General features: G+C 39.4%; 1 long non-coding RNA gene across 1 annotated transcript; it reads left to right on the top strand.

The window, feature by feature from the left end:
- Positions 1-706: 706 nt before the first annotated feature.
- LOC118350051 (uncharacterized) lies at positions 707-11,567 on the top strand. The gene is made up of 3 exons (XR_007413799.1): positions 707-997; positions 8,446-8,708; positions 11,212-11,567. It is a non-coding gene; the product is annotated as an uncharacterized LOC118350051 (long non-coding RNA).
- Positions 11,568-18,493: the final 6,926 nt, after the last annotated feature.

The following is an 18,493-nucleotide window of genomic DNA, read 5'->3' as shown; positions in this document are numbered from 1 at the left end:
AGAGTCCTCCAAATTTATTAGTATTGGCAATTTATCTCAAATAAAACAAGTAGGCTTACTTATGACCTATTTCAGGTTCTGTGGTTTTTTGGGCATAAGATTTTCTTCCTTTGACTAGGATCTTAGGGGAACAAGATTGCAATACAGAATTACTGAGAGTTATTATCGATCTAATGGCCTCCCATCCATTCCCCCATCCCAGGCTCCTTTAAGTCAGACTCGAAAGTCTTCTACTGGCTCATAGAAGCAAATGTTCATGACTAGCTGGCCTTGGAGACTAAGGTCAGGGCCCTCTTAACCCTCTCTCTCTAGAGATTCTGCTCTTGTTTGGCCTCATCTCCTTGATTTCAAACTCTGGATTCTCTATTTTGACTTTGACACCAGATTCCAGCCCTTATTAAATTTGGTCCTTTTATTTTCGTGTCTTCTTCTACATTTGTTCTCATCATTTTCAGTTTAGCTTTGTTTATCTACAGCCCCTGCTGTCTTTTAGAAAGAATCAGACATTTCCGAGTTATATGAGTTACTGTTTGGTGTGGGTTTTAAATGCATGATGCCTTTTTGGTGAGTAACATATCTGCTTACACCAGAGCTGTGACAAGGTTTATGAATCACATTATACTTAACATAGCCACCTGTCTTTTCATCATTCTTATTCCCTCCTCTTTACTTTAATTGGTTATGTTCCCCTCTCCTGAAACATCTAACTTTTTCCCTATTTCTAACCTACCTCATAGGCCCTATTCAAATCCAGAAACCTCTTCAAACTGATATTTTCTTTTTCTTTTCTTCCTCTTAGGACTTCATATTGCCTTTAAAATATGTATTCAAAGAGGGAGAGGCAAGCTGGGGGAAGAGTAGGGTCTCCAAATCACCTGTCTCCACCAAATTACCTAGAAAACCTTCAAATTATCCTGAAAATCTATGAATTCGGCCTGAGATTTAAAGAGAGAACAGTTGGAATGCTACAGTGAGAAGAGTTCGCGCTTCTATCAAGGTAGGAAGACGGGAAAAAAGAAATAAAGAAACAAAGGCCTCCAAGGGGGAGGGACCCCGCGAGGAGCCGGGCTGAGGCCGGGGCGAGTGTCCCCAGGACAGGAGAGCCCCGTCCCGGAGGAGCAGGAGCTGCACCGACCTTCCCGGGCAGAAAGGCGCCTGCAGGGAGTTAGAGCAGGACCCAGGAGGGCGGGGATGCCCTCGGGTTCCCTGGGACAGTAACAGAGCAACTGCGCGCCCAGGAGAGTGCGCCGAGCTCCCTAAGGGCTGCAGCGCGCACGGCGGGACCGGGAGCAGCTTGGGGGTGCTCGGGGGCGGCTCCGCGGAGGGGGCTGCGGGGCGGGAGCGCGAATCCAACAGCGCAGGCCCCGGAGCACAGGGCGCCGGGACACGGCCCAGGATCCGGCCTCCCCCGGGACAGGCAGAGGCCGGGAGGGCCCAGGACAGCAAGGACGCTCCTGCCCCAGCTGAGCAGATCAGCGGCCCCGCCCCGGAGCCTCCAGGCCCTGCGGACAGAGAGCTGCGGAGGTACTGCGGCGGCTGAATCCAGGTCTCCAGAGCTGGCCGCTGCCCCTGTTGCTGTTGCTTCTGGGGCCTCACGGGGTAAACAACCCCCACTGAGCCCTGCACCAGGCAGGGGGCAGAGCAGCTCCCCCAACTGCTAACACCTGAAAATCAGCACAACAGGCCCCTCCCCCAGAAGACCAGCTAGACGGACAAGTCCCAGGGGAAGCCAAGGGACTTAAAGTACACAGAATCAGAAGATACTCCCCCGTGGTTCTTATTGTTTTGTTTTGTTTTGTTTTGCTTTTTGATTTGTTTCCTTCCCCCACCCCCATTTTTTTCGTTTTTTCTTTTTCTTTATCTTCTTTTTTTTCGTTTTTTCTTCCTTTTTTTTTCCTCTTTCTCTTTCTTTCCTTCTTTCTCTCCTCTCTTTTTCTCCTTTTCCCAATACAACTTGCTTTTGGCCACTCTGCACTGAGCAAAATGACTAGAAGGAAAACCTCACCTCAAAAGAAAGAATCAGAAACAGTCCTCTCTCCCACAGAGTTACAAAATCTGGATTACAATTCAATGTCAGAAAGCCAGTTTAGAAGCACTATTATACAGCTACTGGTGGCTCTAGAAAAAAGCATAAAGGACTCAAGAGACTTCATGACTGCAGAATTTAGAGCTAATCAGGCAGAAATTAAAAATCAATTGAATGAGATGCAATCCAAACTAGAAGTCCTAACGACGAGGGTTACCGAGATGGAAGAACGAGTGAGTGACATAGAAGACAAGTTGATAGCAAAGAGGGAAGCTGAGGAAAAAAGAGACAAACAAAAGACCATGAAGATAGATTAAGGGAAATAAACGACAGCCTGAGGAAGAAAAACTTACATTTAATTGGTGTTCCCGAGGGCGCCGAAAGGGACAGAGGGCCAGAATATGTATTTGAACAAATACTAGCTGAAAACTTTCCTAATCTGGGAAGGGAAACAGGCATTCAGATCCAGGAAATAGAGAGATCCCCCCCCTAAAATCAATAAAACCCGTTCAACACCTCGACATTTAATAGTGAAGCTTGCAAATTCCAAAGATAAAGAGAAGATCCTTAAAGCAGCAAGAGACAAGAAATCCCTGACTTTTATGGGGAGGAGTATTAGGGTAACAGCGGACCTCTCCACAGAGACCTGGCAGGCCAGAAAGGGCTGGCAGGATATATTCAGGGTCCTAAATGAGAAGAACATGCAACCAAGAATACTTTATCCAGCAAGGCTCTCATTCAAAATGGAAGGAGAGATAAAGAGCTTCCAAGACAGGCAGCAACTGAAAGAATATGTGACTTCCAAACCAGCTCTGCAAGAAATTTTAAGGGGGACTCTTAAAATTCCCCTTTAAGAAGTTCAGTGGAACAATCCACAAAAACAAGGACTGAATAGATATCATGGTGACACTAAACTCATATCTATCAATGGTAACTCTGACGTGAACGGGCTTAATGACCCCATCAAAAGGCACAGGGTTTCAGATCGGATAAAAAAAGCAGGACCCATCTATTTGCTGTCTACAAGAGACTCATTTTAGACAGAAGGACACCTACAGCCTGAAAATAAAAGGTTGGAGAACCATTTACCATTCGAATGCTCCTCAAAAGAAAGCAGGGGTAGCCATCCTTATATCAGATAAACTAAAATTTACCCAGAAGACTGTAGTGAGAGAATAAGAGGGACACTATATCATACTTAAAGGATCTATCCAACAAGAGGACTTAACAATCCTCAATATATATGCCCCGAATGTGGGAGTGGCAAATATATCAATCAATTAATAAAGTGAAGAAATACTTAGATAATAATACACTTATACTTGGTGACTTCAATCTAGCTCTTTCTACCCTCGATAGGTCTTCTAAGCACAACATCTCCAAAGAAACGAGAGCTTTAAATGATACACTGGACCAGATGGATTTCACAGTTATCTACAGAACTTTACATCCAAACTCAACTGAATACACATTCTTCTCAAGTGCACATGGAACTTTCTCCAGAATAGACCACATACTGGGTCACAAATCGGGTCTGAACCGATACCAAAAGATTGGGATCATCCCCTGCATATTCTCAGACCATAATGCCTTGAAATTAGAACTAAATCACAACAAGAAGTTTGGAAGGACCTCAAACACGTGGAGGTTAAGGACCATCCTGCTAAAAGATGAAGGGGTCAACCAGGAAATTAAGGAAGAATTAAAAAGATTCATGGAAACTAATGAGAATGAAGATACAACCGTTCAAAATCTTTGGGATGCAGCAAAAGCAGTCCTAAGGGGAAATACATCGCAATACAAGCATCCATTCAAAAACTGGAAAGAACTCAAATACAAAAGCTAACCTTACACATAAAGGAGCTAGAGAAAAAACAGCAAATAGATCCTACACCCAGCAGAAGAAGAGAGTTAATAAAGATTCGAGCAGATCTCAACGAAATCGAGACCAGAAGAACTGTGGAACAGATCAACAGAACCAGGAGTTGGTTCTTTGAAAGAATTAATAAGATAGATAAACCATTAGCCAGCCTTATTAAAAAGAAGAGAGAGAAGACTCAAATTAATAAAATCATGAATGAGAAAGGAGAGATCACTACCAACACCAAGGAAACACAAACGATTTTAAAAACATATTATGAACAACTATACGCCAATTTATTAGGCAATCTAGAAGAAATGGACACATTCCTGGAAAGCCACAAACTACCAAAACTGGAACAGGAAGAAATAGAAAACCGAACAGGCCAATAACCAGGGAGGAAATTGAAGCAGTCATCAAAAACCTCCCAAGACACAAAAGTCCAGGGCCAGATGGCTTCCCAGGGGAATTCTATCAAACGTTTAAAGAAGAAACCATACCTATTCTCCTAAAGCTGTTTGGAAAGATAGAAAGAGATGGAGTACTTCCAAATTATTTCTATGAGGCCAGCATCACCTTAATTCCAAAACCAGACAAAGACCCCACCAAAAAGGAGAATTACAGACCAATATCCCTGATGAACATGGATGCAAAAATTCTCAACAAGATACTGGCCAATAGGATCCAACAGTACATTAAGAAAATTATTCACCATGACCAAGTAGGATTTATCCCCGGGACACAAGGCTGGTTCAACACTCGCAAAAACAATCAATGTGATTCATCATATCAGCAAGAGAAAAACCAAGAACCATATGATCCTCTCATTAGATGCAGAGCAAGCATTTGACAAATACAGCATCCATTTCTGATCAAAACTCTTCAGAGTGTAGGGATAGAGGGAACATTCCTCAACATCTTAAAAGCCATCTATGAAAAGCCCACAGCAAATATAATTCTCAATGGGGAAGCACTGGGAGCCTTTCCCCTAAGATCTGGAACAAGACAGGGATGTCCACTCTCACCACTGCTATTCAACATAGTACTGGAAGTCCTAGCCTCAGCAATCAGACAACAAAAAGACATTAAAGGCATTCAAATTGGCAAAGAAGAAGTCAAACTCTCCCTCTTCGCCGATGACATGATACTCTACATAGAAAACCCAAAAGTCTCCACCCCAAGATTGCTAGAACTCATACAGCAATTCGGTAGCGTGGCAGGATACAAAATCAATGCCCAGAAATCAGTGGCATTTCTATACACTAACAATGAGACTGAAGAAAGAGAAATTAAGGAGTCAATCCCATTTACAATTGCACCCAAAAGCATAAGATACCTAGGAATAAACCTAACCAAAGATGTAAAGGATCTATACCCTAAAAACTATAGAACACTTCTGAAAGAAATTAAGGAAGACACAAAGAGATGGAAAAATATTCCATGCTCATGGATTGGCAGAATTAATATTGTGAAAATGTCAATGTTACCCAGGGCAATATACACGTTTAATGCAATCCCTATCAAAATACCATGGACTTTCTTCAGAGAGTTAGAACAAATTATTTTAAGATTTGTGTGGAATCAGAAAAGACCCCGAATAGCCAGGGGAATTTTAAAAAAGAACACCATAGCTGGGGACATCACAATGCCAGATTTCAGGTTGTACTACAAAGCTGTGGTCATCAAGACAATGTGGTCCTGGCACAAAAACAGACACATAGATCAATGGAACAGAATAGAGAACCCAGAAGTGGACCCTGAACTTTATGGTCAACTAATATTCGATAAAGGAGGAAAGACTATCCATTGGAAGAAAGACAGTCTCTTCAATAAATGGTGCTGGGAAAATTGGACATCCACATGCAGAAGAATGAAACTAGACCACTCTCTTGCACCAGCCACAAAGATAAACTCAAAATGGATGAAAGATCTAAATGTGAGACAAGATTCCATCAAAATCCTAGAGGAGAACACAGGCAACACCCTTTTTGAACTCGGCCACAGTAACTTCTTACAAGATATTTCCATGAAGGCAAAAGAAACAAAAGCAAAAATGAACTATTGGGACTTCATCAAGATAAGAAGCTTTTGCACAGCAAAGGATACAGTCAACAAAACTAAAAGACAACCTACAGAATGGGAGAAGATATTTGCAAATGACGTAACAGATAAAGGGCTAGTTTCCAAGATCTATAAAGGACTTATTAAACTCAACACCAAAGAAACAAACAATCCAATCATGAAATGGGCAAAAGACATGAACAGAAATCTCACAGAGGAAGACATAGACATGGCCAACACGCACATGAGAAAATGCTCTGCATCACTTGCCATCAGGGAAATACAAATCAAAACCACAATGAGGGGCAGCCTGGGTGGGTCAGCGGTTTAGCCCTGCCATCAGCCCAGGGCGTGATCCTGGAGACCCGGGATCGAGTCCCTCGTCAGGCTCCCTGCATGGAGCCTGCTTCTCCCTCTGACTGTGTCTCTGCCTCTCTCTCTCTCTGTGTGTCTCTCATGAATAAGTAAATAAAATCTTAAAAAAAAACAACAACAACAACAACAAAAAACACCACAATGAGATACCACCTCACACCAGTGAGAATGGGGAAAATTAACAAGGCAGGAAACAACAAATGTTGAATAGGATGCGGAGAAAAGGAACCCTCTTACACTGTTGGTGGGAATGTGAACTGGTGCAGCCACTCTGGAAAACTGTGTGGAGGTTCCTCAAAGAGTTAAAAATAGACCTGCCCTATGACCCAGCAATTGCACTGTTGGGGATTTACCCCAAAGATACAGATGCAATGAAACACCGGGACACCTGCACCCCGATGTTTATAGCAGCAATGGCCACGATAGCCAAACTGTGGAAGGAGCCTCGGTGTCCAACGAAAGATGAATGGATAAAGAAGATGTGGTCTATGTATACAATGGAATATTACTCAGCTATTAGAAATGACAAATACCCACCATTTGCTTCAACGTGGATGGAACTGGAGGGTATTGTGCTGAGTGAAGGAAGTCAGTTGGAGAAGGACAAACATTATATGTTCTCATTCATTTGGGGAATATAAATAATAGTGAAAGGGAATATAAGGGAAGGGAGAAGAAATGTGTGGGAAATATCAGAAAGGGAGACAGAACATAAAGACTCCTAACTCTGGGAAACGAACTAGGGGTGGTGGAAGGGGAGGAGGGCGGGGGGTGGGAGTGATTGGGTGACAGGCACTGGGTTTATTCTGTATGTTGGTAAATTGAACACCAATAAAAAATAAAATAAAATAAAATAAAATAAAATAAAATAATAAAATAAAATAAGTATTCAACACCTTGTATGTATATATTTTCTTGTCCAATTCCCATGATATTTGGGTCTCGCTTCTTCATCTGGGTTGTGGTCTCCTTAAGGACCGAGACTAGAACGTTGTATAATTCCCACAATGGCTAGCTTAGCATCAAGCACACTGTAAGAGCTCAATAGATGTCAGTTGGTATATGAGCAACTCCCTTCCCACTGCACTGTAGCCTAAGGGAAATATGGGGTTGCCTATTCTAATTAGAATTAGCTCAAGGAGGTCAAATGTCCAATGTATTCTTTTTGTTTATAATGTTGACATTCACAAAACTCATGCTTTTTGTCACCTTCCTCCAGCCTTCCTCACAACTTTACAGATGGCTGTGGTTGCTAAATATCCATTTATTTTACTAGAACTACTTACTGGAAAGAGTCACTAGTTACATTTTAATATAAGGCTTTAAATCAAAAAAAAAGAAAGAAAGAAAGAAAGAAAGAAAGAAAGAAAGAAAGAAAGAAAGAAAGAAAGAGAAAGAAAGAAAGAAAGAAAGAAAGAAAGAAAGAAAGAAAGAAAGAAAGAAAGAAAGAAAGAAAGAAAGGGAAATATTTTCTTATCCTTGATATGTTGATGAGAAAATGGAGATACAGCAATTTCAAGTGGCTTCTTCAAGTGCATGCATTTAGTAACTAGCACAGGTGAGATCCAAACCATTCATCTGGCCTACAGCCAGTAGTCTCCAGAATGAAACCAGTGCTTATTCCACTAAGCCTCATTGCCCCTCAATTACTTTAAGGCCAAATTCCAATTAAAATCCAGTTCACTTGAAAATATATATCAACAATAAATAGTAGCAATGTCTCAAATCTTATCATTTGAGACATTATTAATGTCTCAAATCTTAACCATTTCCTCTATGTTGCTTTCATAAAAAAATAGAATTCTAGACTTCAAGGCTATGATTTGTCCACCTATTTTAACCTCCAAACCAGCTATTCCCTTAATTGAGCCAATCTTTGTAACACTTCCATTTTTCTGTCAGAGGTATTGCAGTTCCTTTTTACTGAATTGAATATGAGGATTGTGACTGAAATTAGTTAGGGAGATATAGTGGCAAGTGCACTACGGCTACTTGCAAAATGCAATTAAGTCCTGGGATGGTGGCCAAGAGCCCTGGCAGGCAGAGACTTGAAACCAGGGAAAGGATTATATTGCAGCCGTATTAGTACCATCTAAATGCTGTTTCAACTTTCTCCTTTCAGCCATACTGGTTGTGCTGGCAGGGACTTGATGCTTCCAACACAAGAGCAAGAGCCAAGCGAATTTATCATCAGATTGAATTTGTTTGTGTTTGAATTAGTCTCAGATCTGGCCATGAAAAATTATTGCCTTTACACCTCTGCTGTTGTTCCAGATGTTCCAGGGCTTGTAGGGTGTTATGCTGCTGATTCAGCCCTGGCCCTAACACTGGGAAATGATGGCCAACCAACCTTTGGAAGTCCATCCCCAAGTCAACTGTTAATAGGTTTGTATGTGTTCCAGACATTGGGACTTTAGAAAAAAATACGTAGACATTACACTGAGAGAGAAATGAGCGGCATTTAAATTCCTTTTCATGGTAAGGGGAATTGGGATACCAGACTATAAAATGTGGTTTAAAAAAATGTGGTGGTTATTTGTAGGAGGAAATCCCTTTTTTCCAAATATGTTCTCTATTTTTGCCTGCAATTCTGTATTAGTTACAGTAGAAAGTATCATTTACTTCAGACTCTTTTTAAAAGCAAATTCTCTTGAAATGGGGGGTTACGTTGGCACTAACACATCAGTGTGGATGTCAGCTTGGATAAGGTAAATATGCAAAGGAGAGGTTATGCAGGCTGAGGCAGATCTAATGCTGAAAGAGTAGCTTCAATTTTTTTCCCCAGAGCGTAAAGTGTTAACATGTAACATGTTGAAACTTAAATACATCTTGTTAAGCCAACATTCCTCAAGAATTGGTGTTTTAACCAGTTCACTAAATGTGAATATAAAGATATATATATACACACAAGATATAAACTGCAATTAACCAGATAACTCACAAAATACCTTATAGTTGGATTAACTATTTAAAAATTCTCTCACTAAAGATATTTACTTCCTTCAGGTTACTCTGCAAATGCCCACTATTCACTTTCTTTACTTTAACAGAAATTTGCATTTCTATTTGCAAGATGCTAGAGTTACATCTATATCTTTGCTCTGAGTGCTAGATCTAGCAGCCTTAAGAAATCCAGCATTTAGTTATATGAGATAAATAAGTTTTGGATATCTACTACACAGTATAATGCCCAGAGCTAACAATACTGTATTATATACTTAAAATTTGCTAAGAAGGTAGATATTATGTTACGTGTTCTACTACTACTACTACTACTACTACTACTACTACTAGGAAAAGAAGGAAACTTTGGGAGGTGATAAATATATTTGCAGCTTTGGTAGGGATGATGGTTTCGTGAGTGTATACTTATCCCAAAACTCATGAAATTATACTCATTAAATGTGTACAACTCAATAGGTAAGTAATTTCCTATTATAATAACACAAACACCAACATAAAAAAAAATTCCCACAGAAATTTCTCAGTAATTCCCCACTTGGGATAAAATAAGGTAATCAAACCACTTTTTATATGTCAACCATACATCAGTAAGATTTAAAAAAAAAAAAAATTCAATGTTCTGCAGTCCGTCTGTGCTGTGGAATCTTGCCTGTACTGCAGAACTGGGAGCGGAAGAGCAAAACGAAGTTTAGAGCCCAGCTCTTAACAGTATTGTTCATGTGAAAATACAGATGCCACGTATTGTTCATGTGAAAATACAGATGCCATAGTACATCCAGGATAACAATCTGATTTGTAGCAACTGTGTTTCCACTTTAACCATTTGACTTCTAAGTCATGTGATCAATACACATTGCCAATCCTTCTCCATCTCTCACCTTTCCTGTCCCAAGCACCTGTACCATGGGCCACCACCACAGATTATGACATTAAAGAGGAAAAAGGGACAAAGAGAAGATCATGGAAGTGGTGCCTCTTTAAAGGTGAAAAAAATCCCATGCTCCATTGACTCCCCTACTCAGAACTACTGGTCTTTCTGCAGCCTTTTCTCTTCTTTCCTAGAGGACATCCCTTTTCCCTGCATTGTCTTCAGAAATGTTCCCCCAGGGGCACCTGGGTGGCTCAGTCAGTTAAATTTCTGCCTTCAACTCAGGTCATGATCTCAGGGTCCTGGGATGCAGCATTGCATTGCCCTGGGCTCCCTGCTGAGTAGGGAGCTTCCCCCTCTGCCCCATCCCCCCACCCCACTGCACCCCACCCATGCTCTCTGTCTCACTTTAATAAGTAAATAAATCTTAAAAAAATAAAAGAAACATTTCTCCATTTCAATGAATCATATGGAATGGAGCAATGGAATGATATTCAACCAAATACAAACTTAGTTTCAGTCCTTTAACCCATTTGCAGTGAAAACCCAGATAATCAAGTCAGGTACCTGGATGCCATCTCTATACCACCTAGAAAAGAGGTGTGCTCATTTCAGCTGAAGGAACTCTAGGCCTATCCTGCCCTGCTATCTGACCATGTCTCCACTCATAACACTTCAATGGGATTGAAGAGATTCACAAAGAGGATATTTGATTACCACACTTATCCTTAGTAAGAAATTGCTGAGAAATTTCTGTGTAATTTTCTAGGCTGATGTTTTGTGTTAGTACAATGGGAAATTATTTACCTATTAAATTTTTTTAAATGCTGCAGGTGCCTGAAATCTCACCATCAGACATTTTTCCTTTGGATTAAACATTACTCTCTGCCTTTCCTTAAAATAAAAATACCAATAGTATGGGTCCAAAAAAATCAGTCCTTATCCCCCTCTCGCCAGCTCCTGAGAGCCAAAGGTCCTGCATACCACCACCACTGTGGTAAACTGAATAATGCCCCCCAAAAATGTCCATGACCTAATTATCTGATCTGTCAAAAGGGACTTTTGATTAAATGGAAGATCTTGACACGTGGAAATTATCTTGAATTAACCAGAGAGGCCCAATAAAATCACAAGAGTCCTTATAAGAGAGAGTTTTAAGAGTCAGAGATAAAGACTGGAAGATGCTACAATCCTGATTTTGAAGATGGAAGAAGGGCCTATAAGCCAATGAATGCAGACAGCATGCAAAAACTGGAAAAGACAAGAAAACAGATTCCCTCCCGGAGACTCGAGAAGCAACGCAGCTCTGCTGAAACCATGATTTTAGGACTTCTGACCTCCAGAGTTGTAGGATTATAAAATTGTGTTGTGTTAAGCCACTAAATTTGTGGTAATTAGTTGCAGCAGGCATAGGAGACTAATACAGCTGCAGAGTTTATACTCCTTTATGTGGGTCAGCGTTGTTTATGTTGGTTGCGCTTTGTCATTATTTTTAATCAGCATAACTTCATTCAAATTATTCACTTTAATACATTATCCCATAACTAGAAGGTGATACTTCTAAAGCTGGAGATTATGACAAGCAGGTTAAAACTTTGGCTCTAGAGCCATACATATAGGGGTTTGAATCCCTTCTTTGAAATATTATAGATCTGTGACCTCGAACAAGATACTCTATCAGATTCCAGCTTCTCATCTACAATAATGTTATACTAATTTCATAAGGTCAATGAGAGATTAAATAAAATAATTTGTATGTGAGAACTTAACAGAAGTTACCATATAGTAGGCACTCAACAAACAGTAGCTATTTTTGATGTTAAAAGGAATGATTCAATCAACTGAAGAGATAAAGAGGAAGTACAACCCAAGTTAAGCTTGAAAATTTAGGTAAATTTGGGAGAGCCTTTCAGAAGTGAAGGTATCACGTTGGGAATTATGGGCTTTGGGATAGGGACTTGAGTTTGCCACTTATTGGGTCATTTTAGGCAAGTTATTTTACTTCTCTGACCCCCAATTTCTTCAGCTATAATTTGTAAAATAATACCTACCTCTTAGGATCCTTTAAAGAATTAAATAGGAATATATATATATATATATATATATATATATATATAGCCTTGGGAAAAGCTCAGCACAGAATGCAATCAATGAGGCTAGGAAGGTAACAGAGGCCAAGATACAGGGCAGGTTTTTGAAACAAACTGGTAAACAGTCTGTGGAGCCAAGAGACTGAAGGAGAATAGGTGACAAAACCAGAGGGTAGATTGTGACCAGATTATAAGAAGTCCCAGGTTCCTAGCTAGGATTTCTGGGCCCAAAGCATTGAAAATTATTTTTGTAATAAAAGCTATCAAATATAAGCCACAGAAGGTTTTATGTAACACTATAAATTTCTGTCAGTTTGCCCATAATGCAAATGATAGATAGAGGACTTTATAGAGAGGCACTCAGGTAACTCTATAGGTCAATGTTTTCGAAGTTTCTTAGCATGCATTACATGTATTCTCTTAGCATGTACTACACGCATTACAATACATTCCATTGTAAAAAGTTAAATATTAAAAAAAAAAGTTAAATATTGCAGAATCTCAACGTGTAAATCACAAAATGCTTAAATATAAATTTATACCATATTTCAAAGTTAAACATATTCATTAAGTCGATATGTGTTGGCTACCTATCATTTATTTTTTTAAAATATTTTTATTTATTTATTCATGAGAGACACAGAGAGAGAGAGAGAGAGAGAGGCAGAGACACAGGCAGAGGGAGAAGCAGGCTCCACACAGGAAACCCATTGTGGGACTCGATCCCAGGTCTCCAGGATCACACCCTGGGCTGAAGGTGGCGCTAAACCGCTGAGCCACCTGGGCTGCCCAGCTACCTATCATTTAAACAGAGATAAAATAATGAGCAAAGGACTGAGTCCCTGTGTTTATGGAGCCTGGTCTCATAGAAGAGACATACACAAAATTTATATATATATACACACACACACTTTATATCATATAATATATAATCACATGATATGTATGCATATTTTATACATCCTATGAAAGGGAAGCATAAAAGGTTGTGATAACATATTCCAGGAAGACTTGATACAATCTGTTATAAACTTGCATCCCCTAAAATTTATATATTGCAAATCTAACACCCAATGTGATGATATTTGGAGGTGGGGCCGATAGGAGGTAATTAGCTTTAGATGAGGTCATGCGGGGGTGGCCCTCATGATGGAGTTAGAACTGGAATAAGAAGAAATACCAGAGAGCTTGCTCTCTTGCTCTCTCTCTTTCTTCTATGTGTGGACGCAATGAAAAGATGGTCATCTGCAAAGCTAGGTAGAGAGGTCTCATTAGAAACTGACCATGGTGACATCCTGATCTTGGACTTTTTTGGAAATTCCACAACTGTAAGAAAATGTCTTTTTTAAGCCACTCGTTTATGGCGTTTTGTCATGACAGTCAAATAGATCTATACAGCCTAGGGAGTCTGTATCCTTGACATCTATTCCTCTCTCTACTCTGAAGGAAGGGCAGGACTCACTCTGCCTATAGGCTGTGAAATGGGCCCCTGAGCATGGTAAGCCAATTCAAGGCAAACTTTCCTCCAACCTGGAACAACTGCCTCCTTCTCTGACCTGGCATATTACCTCCTCAACATCAGTTGAACTCACATGCCCTTGGCAATCATAATTCTCACACTTAGCAGTCTCCTTATGTTATATTAATGTTATATTATGTTATATTAATGTTATATATATTGTTAAATGGTGAGCATGATATAATCTCCTTTATCATAGGAGAACCATTTCTTCTACTCTCTACATAGTACATACTGTGGACAATGTAAATTTTGACTTAACAAGATTAAGTATATGAAAAGCTTCCTTGAGCTGGAAAATGGGAGAGTAGTTGTGGCATGAAATAACAAAGATTGCCTAGAGGAATCAAGGAAGGCTAGGAAAGGATAGCAACAATAGCAGTAGCAACAATAACAAAAAGAAGGAAAAGAAGAGACCACTCAACAGTTAGGAAAAAAAAGACCCCACTTTGAGTTAAACTGGATACCGGCTTCAACAGTCAACTGAGTCAGAGTGGTCCTTAGATAAAGGTTATCAGTTGATGAGTTGATGCAGTGTCTCTAAACCAAAAGAGGAGTAAGTGTTTCAGGCAAAAAAAAGCAAGTTAGTGCTACTGACTCCAGGTACATGATCTGCTACTTTGGCCAAGCGCAAAGCCTGTGAATGGTCTATCCCTAAAGCCTCCTCATAGTTTCTCACCCTCTTCTCCAAGCCATTCTCCACAAAGCAGCCAAAATGACATTTATAAACATAAGTTGAATCACCCCCTGCTTAAAATCAATTCGTGCTTCCTTTGGGTTTAGAATAAAACTCAAGCTCTTCGCTGTGGCTTACAAGGCACTGGACGAGCTAAATCCTGCCCACGTCTCCCACCCCACATGCTTGCCATCCTCCCTCACAATGCTTCTGTCATGCCAGCCTTGTTTCCATTATTAAACATGCCATCTCATCCTCACCTTTGGCCCCTGTGAAGGCTGAATGCTGAGCTAGCAATGTTCCTCTTTCACATCTTCAGTTGCCTTTCTCTTTCTCATATGTCTGGTTTCAAGCATGAATGTCATCTCCAAGAGAGGTCTTTCAATATGTATGCTATCATATAATGCTTTATTTTCCTCTTTAGCAACATGTAAACCAACATTGCAACATGTACATTTTCCCATGAGGGTCAGGGTCTGCTCTTTTGTTCATCATTGTATTAACAAGACCCAAGCCATTGTCCTGCATATAGCAGGACCTTAAGCATTTGTTGGATGGATGGATGGATGGATGGATGGATGGATGGATGGATGGATTGTAGATATCAGGCTGGTATCCTTAGGGAGAAAGACATGTAATCCAGACAACAATTTTAATTTTTTAAAATTAAAGTTTAAACCCTTCTGGAAATTAAAATCTGCCTTTATTTGGCCAAGTGCAGAGTTCCCAAAAGCTTCTTTTCCATGTTTTCCCTTCTCCCTGGAATCCTATAGTACTAGAAGTATGTAAATTATCTTATCTTTTTTTTCAAGTCTTATTAATCTGTATGATTTTGCTCAGTGCTTTATATGTAGCCTCTAGACTTCTACCCAACATCCAGTAGGTCCTTAATAAATATGTTGAATAAATAAGAGTAGAAATCCTTGAGGATGAGAATCACTCCAAACACCACTTAGTCATTTTTAAAAATTAAGCAACATGTCAAGGAATGAATTGACACTAATGGATTTAGACACCAAAACTTAGAAAAAATAAACACATTAAAAATGTCTATGAAAAATAGGATGCATATTTTTGTCTCCTTATATATAGAGAGAGAGACACTGAACACAATTTGACATTTTCTTGATGTTTTAGGGTTACTAATATGAACATCAATTATTGTTTGCTTCTGCCTCTGAGAATGTAGTTTGGTCTGACATTTGCAGGAAGAGAAGGAATCATATAAGCAAATGCAGTCCCTCACAGCTCCCTTCAGCCATCTATGCCAAATGGCCTGAAGCATGCAAGACAAAAATTCTAAGATAACCAAACAAACATCTTCCATGGGAACGAGAAATGGATCCAAATGTGATCTCTTTCAACACAGTAACAGGCATCTCATTCCCACTGTAGGATGGCTCTCTCTTTCACCATACATACACTTAAGAAAATAAGTTGCCAATTCTATCTTTGGGGCTTCCCACTTTAAATTTTGGAGTTATTCTGAGAAAGTGTGATTAAAAGGGTACTGTATTTAGAGTCAGAGCTGAGGCTGAATCCCAGCTCTGCCACTTCTAACCATGCAAGGGAGGTGTGGGGATCAGATTATACAAGGTATATGTCATACTTCACACAGTATCTGACACACAAATAAATATTTGATTCATAGGGTTTTCTTATCCCCCTCCAGTGTGCCATCTGCTCCCAATGACTTAACTGCCTTGTGATGCTCACTCTCCATCCACTTGCCTGAGGAAGGTACTGAGATTCCTTCCCCCTACCTTCTGCCATCCATCAAGCACAGTCCTATGAAAAGAAATTAATTAGTTTATCCAAAGGTACTGAGTTCTGAAAATTAATTACATGTTTTTCTTTACAGAGGCATTTGCATTTGGAAAGGGAACAATGAGTTGATCCATAGCAGTGGCTCTTAAATAACAGAATACCAGGTATCAGAGTCAAAGTGGATTTAGAGTCTGTCTAGGGTATATTGGTTTTCCTATTGCTCTTCAAATCTCACCACCTGGGTAATCTATCTCTGCTTTCATGCAGGGCAAAGTCTTGCACCAAATGTTTTAATGCGTGTATTTAAAATCTGTGTGCTGATATGCTTGATATTTCAGATTTATATAAAACTTTCTTCTTCAAATGTAGTGTGGTACAGCATAGCCAATACATTCCCTACCTGGAAAATAATGTAACTTCCGTGTCTTTATATAGCTGCATCTCATTCTGACTTATTGAAGGATTTTGACTTTTCATAGAGAGGGTTTTAACGAAGCCTCTTTAAGCCTTTTTTAGATTTGAAATGATAAAAGCATTGGCAGGACTTGTAAGAGATAGCACAGGGTCGCTGTACAGATGTCTTTAACAGCGGAAACTTGCCCCTATCCAAAGAGAGCACTTCGCTATTTATCAAGATTTAGGGGAGAAACTGAAGTGCAAGCATGATGCAATTTTGAAAGATCCCATCAAAAGCAGACATTTCCACACCCCCTGGAAATGGGGATTATTTTATCTCAAAGTCTGCAGGTGGAGTGTTTTCCATTTCTGTGGCCATTAGGGCATGATTCCAGAGTGGAGGCTGACTTGAAGATCCTAAAATTCTCTTTATAACTAAAGAAAAAAAAACCTCTCAGATAAGCTAGTAACAGCTAAGATGATTCATTTATGTGGTGATTTCATATAATATATAATTAGTAACCAATGTGTTAATTACAATCTCAAGAAATAAATACATATTCCAGAATGAAAAGGCAGGTGGGTTAATTTGTTTGGCTGCCTGTTACTACTGCTTGTAAGTTTATATGCATAGTCACTGAAACTAAATAATTCTGCTGTCTCTATACTATATACAAGCCCAACTATCATCAATATTTTCCTAAGCACTGAAGCAAAAATCAAGGAATATACTGTTTCTTTAGAATAGTGATGTGCCTGGCATCTTCTGAAATGGATCCAAATGATCCTCAGCTTCTTGTATTCATGTGCTTGTGTAGTTCCTCTCTCTTTGTGTGTGGGCTGGATGTAGTGACCTGCTTCTACCAAACAGAATATGGAAAAAGTGATGGGATTTTACTGCTGAATGAGATTATAAAGACTATGACCCTCTCTCTCTTTCAATCCCCCTTCCTCTCTCTCTCTCTTTCTCTATCTCCTCTCCCCTTTCCTCTTCTCTTCTTCCCTCCTGTTTTCTAAGATAAGGCCAGGCACCATACCATGTTGTGAGCTCCCCTATTGACAAATACATGTGATGAGGAAGGAGTACTCAGCTTCTGAATAACAACTAGTGAGGAATTTAGACCTTTAGTCCAACAGCCCATGAGGAACTGAATCCTATCGAAAACCATATGTTGAAAGCAGGTCCTCTGCTTGCTAAGCTCTCAAATGAGACCATGCACCAGCCAACACTTTGACTGCAGTCTTGATAGAGACCTTGAGACAAACGACTCAGCTAAGCCACACCAGATTCCTGATCCACAGAAACAGAGATAAAATGTTTTCCTAAGCCACTAGGTTTTGGGTGAACATGCTACAATAGATAACTAAATCAAGAAAATTTAAATATATAATATATATTTTTATATATATTTATATTAAATATATAATATATATTTATATATATTATAAATATATAATATATATTTATACATTTTAAATATATAATATATATAACACATACCCACATACCATTTAAATATATAATATTATATACTAATAATAGAAAGGTAGATATATAAAGTGTGGTATATTCATATAAGGTTGAAGACTATTTGATTATATGGAAATAATATCTATATAGTTATAGAAATTACCTCCAAATAAGACTAAACCAATTTCCCCAGAAAACTAAGAGGTAGAGAAACCAGAGCATAAGGCCAACATCTAGAAATCATGGAACACTTTATCAAAAGGCACAGGAAAATTCCAATTTTAGTTTTAAGGAATTCTGTTCTTTATTAGTCAGTGCCCAAGGAGGTAAACAGAAACCTGTCTACATAGCCATGGAGAAAGAGATTTAATTCAAGATATTAGTTAGAAAAGTACTAGAAGTTCTCAGGAAGCAAAAAA

This window comes from Canis lupus, chromosome 10 (genome assembly GCF_003254725.2).
Source record: "Canis lupus dingo isolate Sandy chromosome 10, ASM325472v2, whole genome shotgun sequence".
Lineage (NCBI taxonomy): Eukaryota > Metazoa > Chordata > Mammalia > Carnivora > Canidae > Canis > Canis lupus.
This window is presented reverse-complemented; position numbering and strand designations above follow the sequence as displayed.